Here is a 12,525-nt window from a genome sequence, read left to right as displayed (position 1 = left end):
ATAAACGTGGCTATAATTTTAAAACAAAAGATAAATGTCTCTACAGATGCAATCAGCTGTTTTATTGTTTTTGATCCGAGGAGAAGTTTGCACATCGTGAGTGGATGCTTTATCACTTGCATTAGCAGAGGAGAGTGTTGTGTTGCAGTCTCTGGATAGGGAGCTCTGCAATGTTGGCTTTTATTATTACAGAGTGCGGAGCTAAGGTACGGATAATAGCTCATAGGAGACTCATTAGTTCCCCCTTCCAACCACACAGGCACGAGTGTGCACGTGCACGTGCACGCACACACACACACTCACAAGACACACTTCATGTTCCATTTGGCTTACCCCTGTCATTATCCCATAGCAGATGTGACCCCCGCCATAAAACCACTGCATTGTCCTGCAATGAGAGACTAAAAAGAGCTGCCGTCCATTTTTTACAACATGATACAACTTTGCTTTTATTCCACCGTCCTGTCATCTGCTTCATCCACACAACAAAATGCCCAGTCACCACCTATGACTGGATTTAAACATGCAGATATAAAATAGCAGGTGTTTGATGATACACTCTTTTTAATGATAATGGAAATCAATTTGCTGTAGTTTTCATCTCAAACTGATTGAAAAGACATATCAACTAATCTAGACTGATAAATATTGAGGGGCTATTAGCACCTTCTCAATAAGCAATTTATTAACGCAGTTCCCTTTAGTTGCCATGAGACTGGAAAATTTCAGTTAAACCAGCAGAATGGAATTCTATGGAATATCAGGAAAAGCAAGTTCAGTTTTTCCATCGAAACCATCATAGGTAAAGGACTATTAGTGCAGTGGTATCTTACTAAAAGTAAAATTGTACTTAACAGAATGAGGCATAATCATCTCAAAGCACTCGGCTGAAGTGAAATAACAAAAAGCACCACAGGCACAACAGCTTTAATGCAGGCAATGTGATAAAAGGGAAACCTCTTATTTTCCATATTTGGGAGTGCATGCATATAACTCCATGATAGTTCCCCCCCTTTACTTCTCTCACACAGGGCTATTTAAAGAGCCTGAAATGTGATTGATTGAGTCCTCCTGGAGGTTTCTTCCAGTTAATGAGGGAGTTTTTTGTCTCCACAGTCGTCAAAGTGCTGCTCATTGTGGGAACAGTAAATGATGATTCAGTGCTATACAAATAAAATTGAATTGAATTGAATTGATGTAACCTATAAGGAGTTTAATAAGGGACTGACAAACTGTGTATAACTGGTTAAATTAGCTCAATTCATTAGGAAGAATATTGGATTTGATTCAATTTGACCTGACAGTGATTCAGTTTGTTGACACACAGTTCTCTTCACCGAGCCAGAACCAGATGTTTTCGCTCGACATCCATTCGGGAAATTAGTGGCACTTTAACATTCAGCTTCTTTTTAAAGGTCTGATAGCAGTTTATTAACATATCTAATGCAGCAAAAATAACAAGTTTACAATTCTCAAAAGTTTAAGGTTAACTACTCCAATTCTCCCATGAAAAGAGACCAGAAGGGTCTTAGCATGTGAACAAGAAATTAAAAAAGTTGAAAACCCCTGCAGAACTGCTCTGTAAACCCTGTTTATAACGTGCCCCGCCTCCACTCTAGACAATTTGTGTTTTACAACCATGAATTAAGTTTTGTGGGCAACTTAAAAAATCTTAGATGAAAGAAACACTTGCTGAGTTTAAAAAGCCAAAAAATATTCTTCACTTTAGTTAAAAATCACAGAAAGCTCAGCAATTTTATAGTTTTGTTTTCATGGTGTACTGAGGTATACTTAATTGATGGTCATAGAGTTACTACATTTTTTTCACAATAACTGTTTCATTAGAATAAAGTCTCTTGTCTTCTTGTACCTTTGTTAAATTATTACATTGTACATTATATTATAGTTTTTACTCTGACATATATGATACTGCTGTAGGGCTCAACTTATATTGAGCCCTACAGGCCAAGAATAAGTTCTATGATGCCCTTCAAACATCTGCATCCTTTATTTGATGTGTGGTTTGTGGTTCATCCCAAAAGGACATCCTTCATGTGGAAAAAGCTATTGCGCTGTAGCGTAAAAACACACATAACCGAGTTATTGCATTTCTGTTTTTTAAAATACATATATTTTTTTAGATTTGATGGTAACATTTTAATGTATTTATTGACCATAAAAAGATGAAAAACGTGTAGTCTTATGGAGAAAAATATATATATTGATTACTTTTTACTGATATTGGAAACTATTATCAAGGTGGTGAATGGAGTGTTTTATATAAAAAATTTAATTCAGCTGTGAAACAAGTGTTGATTTCTTTTTTTCCGTGTGACACATATTCCCAGTCTGATAAATGTCCAGAACCAACCCTGTCCAGTAAAACTCTGTGCATCGCTCAACTGACCCTGAAATAAGACAATGATTACATGTCCCAATCACTCAATGACACAGCAAAGTCCCCCTGAAGCATTCCCCTCACTCCACGCCCCTAGGACAAACATTAACGAGGTGGAGTCAGAGCCAAATTTACACACACACATTGTGGAAGGACAAAAGCTTTAATTTGATGTCTTTATTCTTTTTTATTTCCTGTTTATTTTATGCTCCAACCTCCCTCCACGGATCACGAGGCAAGGTCATCAGAGGCGGTTGGGCGTCTTTTGTCTGCAGTCGCCCGGCAGATTGTTCCGTGATGAAGTGGTCGTCTATAAAAGCGTGACCCCGGGGTCAGGGCCGGAGCCCGGGCAGTGATTCATTATCCGACACAGGGCCGTGGCAAGCTGATTAATGCACTCCTGCATCACAATGTAGGAAACGAAGAGGTTTCAGACATGTTTATCTCTGTTAATACAAACTCAAAGTCGCTGTGTAATTCATGTAATGGCAGTTCTGATAGATGTGTGTGCCTTAAGTCATCAACTTTTGGACAATCCCCTGTGTTAATGCAACGTGATCTTCCCTACATATTTGTTCTCCGGCCTTTCTGCCAGGATGTCAGCATCCGTCATCCCTCCCCTGAGTGACAGTCTAATTAGAGTTAAAGTAATGGTGTATGTAATCAAGCTTAAATTACAGCCATAAGTCACTCAGCAGAGAGCCGTATACCTGCGAGCCAATCAAGGACACAAACTAATGAACCACACTCGCCGACCACTGACCTCGCCATCCATTTGAAACATAAGGACCCGGTGGTTACTTCTCTCAGCACCGAGGGCCATGCTGATGTGGTTCTTGTGGCCCTAACGGGGTCACTTCACCCAAATTACAAAAAAAAAATATTTTCCTGAGAGGCACTGATCCATGCAGATGCAGTCTATGAATGTGTGTGTTTGTGTGTGTCTGTGAGAAAGAGAGGGGGGGGCCGACCCTTTCAAACTGATCAGTTATTTCATCCCAGTTTGATATGACCTACTTTAGAATGCTTCTAATCTTTCTGCAAAGCAAGAGCAGGAATAAAAAATAAAAAAGGGAGGACATGTGAACATATGATCCGAGTTGTGAGTTAATAGGGGAGATAATAACAATAATAATGATAATGATAACTTCTAGAGCAAAGTACAAAGTCCTACACAACACAAATCAAATGGTTGAAATAGAGAAGGAGTTATTTAAATAATAATAACAAGAGATGAACATTTAAAAAAAAGCTTGGCACCCCAGGTAAGTTCCGGGATTTATTTGCCTGCTGAAAAAAGTCTGTTGATGAATTAAAAAGAAGACACCGTCTTAGACAGCTTTATTTCATCGGGCAATCATTCTGGAGCATTGTGGAGCATCACTTGTGTCCTGATGGCAAACACTCTAAAACCAGTACATAGCAGCCATTGTTGTTCTTTTATCTGGCACATACTCCCAATGCAAGACAACAGGAAGATGAGGTGTCATCGTTTCCCAAATGCTCAGTTATACATGTTCACCAGTGTTTTGGAAAATCTGTACTTTGAAAGGCGTTTGTTTTAGTGACTTAGAAACGCAGGGACAAATCTTTTTACAAAATAACCGTATTAGTATGGACAGGATGTTATTGTTTAAATTGTGTCTGAGTCATTTCCTCAACAACTCCTCTCGGTTAAGGAGTAAAAGGTCCTTGAAAAATGTTTTCATAATTCATTCATTGTTTTAAAGAAATAAACACTTCTAGCAGAATGCAAACTTTTCCTCTTGCATCCATTCTGACTTGTTTAACAGATAAAAAAGAAACTCTGGGCAATAGTACAACTTAAAAGCCATATCTGCAGCCCTGGTTCTGTGGAGATTGCGGCCGCTGGTTTTAAGGCACCTCAGCTATCGTCTATTTATGGCTTTTTTGATTCATATAGCAAACGTGAGTCCGTCTCTGTGATCAACGTTTTGGTTCAGTTTCACCGTTTGACTCATTGGCATGTGACTGGCAGTTTTTAATTGCTCCAACGAAATGTGAGGTTGCCTTTTTTTCATATGAAAGAATCTCAACCACAAGAGCAGAGCCTCTTTTTATGATTCTCTGCAGCTGATGAATAATTCCTACTACCTTATGAGTTTAGCTTCTATATATTTTACACTGCAGTCAGGAGAGGTTCTTCCCTTATGTAACACTTTTGACAGATATATGGCGTGTTTTATGTTTCTACAACAAACAACAGGATTTTCCAACTGGCTGATGTTGATGATATGCAAAATATTCTGTGCTTTTTACTCGTTTTACCCATTGATTGTTTTATTTCCTTCGGGTGGATGTGTCGGGGGTTGAACTTCACATTTCACACTTCACTACCTCAAACTTCAGTTCACACAGATTTTCGGAAGATTCTTCCCCTCGTTCCCAGCCCCAAATTACTCATATCATTTGACATAATACCAGTGAAGAAAACCATTATGAGCACAAACTTGAACAAAGTGTTATGAGGAGCTGGACTTTGCTAAGCTCCTCTTCTCTCTCTTCCTCTTCATCACACGTCTCATTGGTGGATGTTGATGACTTGACTTCCTTCGTGTTACTGACTCACTGACTTGGATGTGCGTTATCATTGCACATCCAGGATCACTGCTGCAGCCACATCGTTGATTGTGATCGTGGATTATGATCATGGATTATGATTACAACCAGATTGCTTGGACATACAATTTGCCTACTCACAAATACTACTATATACCGCTATCATTACAATTGTCATTTCTGCTCCCTTCATATCTGTCATACATTCAATTTTACAACAACACATTAAACATTGATTTATCTCCATTTATATGAGACACTGTTTTTTCTCATGAAAAATTGGAATGTACAGTCAATGAATGAACATTTTTCTTATCAGAGCTTTTTTTTTTAATGTGTAAATAAATCTGAAAACCCTCTTCTTCAGTGGGTTTTACTATATTCTCCATTATCAGTTCAGAACAGAAAAATGGTATAATAAACTATTAGAAAAACGCATTACAATCAGTAACACAACATGCCTGTAAGTATCAGGATCAGGAGTACCCTCATAGATTTTCATCCACATCCCACTGATTTTTATCTTCTGCCAAACAGAATATCTCTTCTGTGACAGCAACATCTATGTTTTCCATATATACGTGCACATCTTAAATGTAAATATGGCCACATTTGTATGGTGTTGTAAACTGAATATACTTTCCACTAAAATGAGAATAATGTTTCTTATTTAGAATTTATTCAATTGTTTGTGAATATGCAGATTTCTTAAGCTATTGAGCTGAAAAGTAAGCGAGTAAATATCTTCAAGCTGTGCTGTAGTTGTTTTTTCTGCTGCTGAACACTGACTGAGAGGTCTTTGTGAGTTTTGGAAAGTCACCTAGGTTTCAGTTCAACTGGATCAGGCATTAGGTATTGTAGTAATGGCCTAATTACTACAGTCCCGTTGATTGCTTGGTTGTGTCCCTGACTTGGAGGCCCTCAGGGTCACGGAGTCCTGCCAGGGCCTCACCCAGATCAGAGGCCTGCACCTCCTGTTCCCGCAGCACCTTCTCCACCTGTCGTTCATCCAGAGCCCGGCCAAGAATCCACACACTGCCCGGATGAAGAGGGAGTGTGTGTGTGCGTGTGTGTCGTGTGCTTTTGACCCACAAAGTGAACAGGGATGAGAGGAAGGTGCCAGATCAGAGCACTCCAAGAAGGGATAAGCCCTACTTATGCTGCCTTGGGGAGCGCCATGTGTGTGTGTGTGTGTGTGTGTGTGTGTGTGTGTGTTTGTGTGTGTGTGTGTGTGTTTGTGTCTGTGTGGTTGTTGTGGTGAGCAGTCACAACATGTGTATACGGTTTTAGTTTTAATGAGCAAGATGCGTCTTTGACCCCCTGGATGTCGTAGCTGAAGTGAGGTTACTGTGTACTTGTGAAATACAGCTCATGGGCCAGTGAACTACTGGGCTGTTTCAAATAAGTATAAGTCTTGAGGCTCTGGCCAGGTTTTATTTGTGAGCTTTGCAGAACTAGAGAGAGTTATTATATTCATCTCTCATCCAGAATAAGGGCTTTACACGCAACACAAGGATTTATTTTTTTCAGATTTCACCCTTCAATTGGATATCACACATCAGCTTGTTCTCCATCAAAGCTCAAAATCAAATAAGTCCATTGTCAGAAAAATCTGGAAAATGTGCAGAAAATTGGGTCTTGATATTTTCTGGAGTTTGGGTAAAGCATGCAGGAAGCAAATAACTTCATCTGTCATTTTGTCGTATACATTGTGATCGGGCATTTTCCGGTGTCCAGGTTTAAGTAGTATATAACTATAACACAACAGTAGTTGACAGGCATGAAGAGTTCGTTCAAGGCTTGAATGGGCTTGCGGTTGAATATCTGATTCTTCAGTCATAAAACATTTACAATGGTATAATTCTAAGAGGAATGTCATTGATGAAACAGGATGGCTGTAATTCAATTTTGAAGTCTTGGAAAGTTAGGACCAGTTTAGAAAAGTTTATGCGATGAGTTGTCTGACCATCAATGCCAAAAGAGATTGGGTGCTTCGACTGGCCTGACTTGAAGGTGGGATAAAAAGACATCATCACGGACAGGGTGATGAGAGGCAATGGTGCACACTCTCTTTCTCACCTGGAAGGATTCAGCTGAAGATGTGAGAAGTGACAGAGACAGTTGTGTAAAGAATGAAATGAGGAGGCGAGACAGAAGGGTAAGGGGTTAGTTAAGCTAAGACAAACCGACCAGTTTCAACAAAAGTTTCAAACACTTTATGGGTAAAATGAAGTGCAACATTTTTTTTTTTGTTCAAGACTGGAAAGTGTGCGCCGTTATCCCAATTGGTGAAATTGTAGTCAACAAGGACTTGCAGAGGACACATTTCTTTTAGAAAGAAAGCTTTAGCCACTTGCCTTGTACGCAAGTGTGGCCATGTGAACCACTTGGTCTTAAGATCCGGCTAGACAACACACTGTATGACCTGGTTGGAGGCAACTAACGCTCCAAATTGACCTGTTTACCTCATTATATCTATTTTCCATGGCCTTGCTTAGAGGTTGTGGTTTGTCGTATCTCTTCAAGAGCTTGGGAACAGTCCGAGGTATAAAAGGGTTCGCTTGGCCGACCCTAATCTTGCTTAATGCCCTTCTGGTGGTGCCAACGCCAGTATTAGCATAGCTTCATCTCCACAATGCAGCCGAGCTGGGCTAATCAGCTGAGACACACCCTCTAACCCCTTTAAGTTACAAGATTAACACAGTTGAAAGGATGAGGGCTACTTCGCATGGAAGGACGGATAATGTTTACAGTTCGTTCGGAGACTGCAACGAGCCCGCAGGTGCCACATGACTTGTTTCTCTATGGATCCTAATGGAAAAATAATGAATTGTAATTGCAAAGAAACTCTCCCTGCTTCTCGATGCATTTTGGTATTGACCCGTCTACAATGAGCTGGTGCATGAACACTTCACATTCCATATTGATTGGGCTTTTACAAGGAGAACCAGCGGTGTGACGATTTTTTTTCTGCACAGTTTTCTGTCATCAAAATATATAATTACACCCAGAGAAGAGTAATTGTATATGAATGAATAAATGCTCAACAACACACACTCACACACACAGAGCTAATCGCAACCAGCCTTTCTGACCCCCGCCGCCGGACTCTAACTGCTAGAGACAACAGGTTAATGTCCTGGCACTGAGAGGCACAGAGTGCAGAGAAAGATAAAGCGAGTGAGTGCGTGTGTGGGGGGGGACAGATCAGGAAAAGAGAGATTAAGACTACCTGCTGGAAAGCCTGTCCTCATTTCCACAGGCTCCCGGACACATCTGCTAGCATTGTTTAACATCCTCATTGTAAAAAGAGACGGATTATTGCTCCCCTTGGCCTCTGAGAGGAGGGGGGACTATGTAACAACATGGACGTTATCCCAGATAAATCTGTTATCCAGGGTTTGAACTGGGATATCTCTGCAAGGGGATTAAAGACAGAGAGAGAGTATGGCAATATGGGAGTAATCCCATCCAGTTTCCTGTTTCGACATTTATAAAACCTGCTCTCATTTTAAAACAATGACCCGGTCCTCACGAAATAGTGTCCGCGGGGGTGCGTTTGTGAAATTGACACGGTCATCTTAAGGTTCACAGACATTCTCCACACCTTATAGATGTATCAATGGAGCCGACGCTGTTTGTTTCTCTCATTCCACGGTTAACAATAGAGAAAAATGAATCCTACACAGCGCTCATATGGATTTGTTGAAATAATTATGCACTCTCTCTCTCTCTCTCTCTCTCTCTCTCTCTCTCTCTCTCTCTCTCTCTCTCTCTCTCTCTCTCTCTCTGTCTCCGGGCTTTCGTTTAATTACAATAAAAACGGAATTCGTTATGCTTATGAATTGATTTACCATTTTGGATTGTTTGGATTTGTCAAATTTAAACAATGGGCCTTTTGTTCAAATTCATTATCATTCACTCATTTTCTTCAAGTGACCCATTAGTTTTCCATCTGACATTGTTTTTGTTCAGCAAGGGCACAGCACACAAAGCAAATCAGGCTGAATATTAGCCCGTAATAATGTGTCAGATTATGTAAGTAGGGTATGTTTAATCAAAATGTCTTATGCAAGGCTACATGACAGTAGGGATTAAGTTTTTCCTCTGTAACTCCCTACACTAGATTAGGAAACCTTTGACCCCAAGTCTCAAACAGGATTACAACCCTAATGTCTTTACCTACCTTTCATCAAATTTAGACACTAGGAGCCCTACGACAATGAGTGAGTCCCCTCACATTACATTTGAGATCCACTAATGCCACAATATTGGATGATTCATTCCATGACAAAGCAGGATTTTGCCAAAAACGTTGCCTCAAATCTGGACCACGTAGCTTCCTAAACGTATTGTTCTACATCTCCCAGTTGTGATTCAGTTGACAGTAGTGCCCATTCAATGTCATCCCATGTTCACAGTTCAACCTAAATGATGTCCACAACTCCCCCAACACAGTCTCCGTCCCCTCTCCTCCTTTCACCCTGACTCTGGTCGTGATGGCAGCAAGTAGAGACTGATGACATTTTTCATTAGCTGGTTCCTGACACCTCCAGCGCATTGGCCCTTAAAAGGAGACACACATATGGTGACATAAAAGTACACACAAGGGAGCATACAAAAGGAACACCATGTGGACGTGTGTCATTCAGTAGTTAGTGTTTGCATAATAGGGCCATCTATTCACTATGTGTAAAATCCACTTCTACTAAAGGGTTTGAGTACTTTTGTATATCGTCAATACAGTTTTAAGGTCTGGTCATCTCGACATTTTCATCTGTGTCTTCTACAGGTATGGCATCACTTTTGCTTTGTGAGATATTTTAATTCTCGTTTTGTTTTTTCAATTTTGCATCTGAGACATATTAGAAGCATCATCAACTCACTCACTCGCTTGCCGGTTAATCCTGTGGAAGATCTCCCTATGTATTCTTACATGGGCTCATTCAAACATTCTCCAGAGTTTCTACAAAGGGGTTGACTGGAGAAATTGGATTATGTCAGGTGATTGTCCTTGCTATCTGTTAGCAAGCTTGTTAGCGCAGTTGTAAATTACACTAATTGAAGTCCACTGATTCTGATAGATAGTCGAATTGATCCACACAGCTAACGAGGTATATCTTATTTCCTTCTGGACATGCTGTTCCCTAAAAGGTAAGCACTGTCAATATGACTTCAATAGGTAATGGCGCTAAATTGCTATTCTTTCAATTCAAGTGGATTTGTCAACACAGGTAAATCAGTGTTTTTTATTTGGTCTGCAAAGTAGAATGAGTAGAATGAGTGTAAAAAATGTACGACATATTTGACATTGCTGATGTAAGTAATCATTTAGCCTCTCTTTCAATTCCTTGATTGGTGTGATTGTGAAGCCTATAAATGACAGTAGTGACATTGAGGACAACAAACAATGATCCTTTTTTTTGTTGTCAAGTGTCCCCAATTCCACACCACATGACGCCTCATTATAAAGTGAAATATAACATAATCCTATTTTCTAAAAGGGTTAAGAATGAAGGACAGCTTTTTACATAAATCTTTTACTTATGGTTCCTCTGTGTGTGTCTCTGTGTGTGTGTGTGTGTGTGTGTGTGTGTGTGTGTGTGTGTGTGTGTGTGTGTGTGTGTGTGTGTGTGTGTGTGTTTCTGTGTTCCCCTGTGAATGCCAGCTGTAGGGGGAGTGTATTCCCAATGAGACAGAGGTTGACTGAGCTGTGACATATGCTGCTCCCACCTAATGGACACGGACAGTGAGATGCTGATCTTGTGTTCACAATAAACAGACTCACAAACACACACACACATACACAGTCTAATCAGTGGGGGACCATTTACACACCCTGTCTATAAAGACTCATTTTTAATCAATGACAGAAGGTTTCTGGGGTCAGCTGACTTTATTGCTGGTTAACTGCAGGTAAAATGGGAGAGATTAACTGTACCTAATACAATGACACTCAACTTGTACTATTATCCAGTTTCTCATTGTTGCACTATCCACAAATTGGTCAAAATTTTTGGTAGTAAAGTTCCAAATACAGTACTCCTAAATATAGGAATTGTGATTAAACTAATCAGTAACCTCTTCGACAATTGTTTATCGTGTTGCACTTTCGTCTTTTAGTTTTTTTGGGGGTAAAAAAATCCTTTTTGGGCTGGGACCCAAACATTTCTGTTGCTGATTTCAATTCCTATGAGCGGATCCAAAGGCCCCTCGAGCTCCTTTCAGAGTATCACTGCTGCATTTTGGAGGGCTTGCAGGATTTGGGGAGAAAGTGTGGCTAAATGAAAACTGTGTGTGAACCCACAACTCAAGCATACCAAAACGATTCCTGTCTCCAAAGCCGCTTTGCCTCAGAGAAATGTTTGCATAGCTAAAGTCCCAACCTGCCAATATTTGCTTTCTTCTCCGTTGAGAAAAAGAGTAAATAAAGTCATGAATAAAGTAAATGAAAGATATTTTTAATACATATAAACCAAGTTATATTATTGTAGACACAGTGTTGTTGTACATTTTCTGTATGATTTTCTATGAAAGTGGTCAAGATCTTAAGGGATATCTAAGCTACTCAAAACTGGCCCTGCCATTATCTACATGCTCTAATACTCCCACAGAGACTAGGGCAGTTTGCCATTATTTCAGCTGAGCAGAGGAGATCACAGCCTGCAGTTCCTCCATTGATCCCCGAGTCCCCTGAGTCCAGCACAGCTTCTACCAGCGTCCCTGAGGTGACTGCTATGGCCCTTCCTCCTTCGGGCCTGATAACAATCCTGAATACATCAAATGGAAATAGGCTGATACATCACATTTTAAATATATGCTACCCCATATGCAACCAAAACACAGTAAATTGCTTATTTGTTAAATTGCTTATTTGTTCAAAATTGATCAAAGAATACATCCATGTGTATGACTCTTTGATTGATGATGAAATGGGAACAACTTAGCTAAAGATAAAACTAAAGTTACGGATTTACCCCTCTTTGTATAGGTAAGTTAAACATAACCATTTTTAGAGATTGATATAGTTTGGTTATCCAGCTACTCATTCCACAACATCTGTATGTCTTGGGAATTGCTCATCTGATCAACTTTACACTTGGTAAGTGGAATTTTTGAATTGCCCAGAAAAGTGCTGTGTCAAAGTTGGAAGGGTTTGGATATGTGAAGCCTTCAATATGAACAAAACGCCCTAAGGCTGTCAGTGGGGGTTGGACAGTGCGCCTTAAGTCTGCGTACCCAGTTAACAATGTCTTATTCTACATCCTTAGATAAGCTACAGCAGCAATCAGCCACGATGGGTCAAAATTGCTGCAAGGTCATTTCGATGATTACATTTTTTTATTTCAGCAAATCTGAGACATTCAGAGACATTCACGGGACACGCTGGTGCTAATCTCTATCATGGCAACAACATTCATAGATTCACTTCTTCCTTGGTTCATTGGTTTTGTTCTTGCAACGCTTTTATATTGAGCTGAATTACAAAGCTTTCATTTTGAAAAGTTGTGAACTTGAACCTGGAAAATGTGTGGGTTGCTTAACTG

Source organism: Pleuronectes platessa, chromosome 21 (assembly GCF_947347685.1).
Source record: "Pleuronectes platessa chromosome 21, fPlePla1.1, whole genome shotgun sequence".
Classification (NCBI taxonomy): Eukaryota; Metazoa; Chordata; class Actinopteri; order Pleuronectiformes; family Pleuronectidae; genus Pleuronectes; species Pleuronectes platessa.
Note: the sequence above shows the minus strand (reverse complement) of the source record.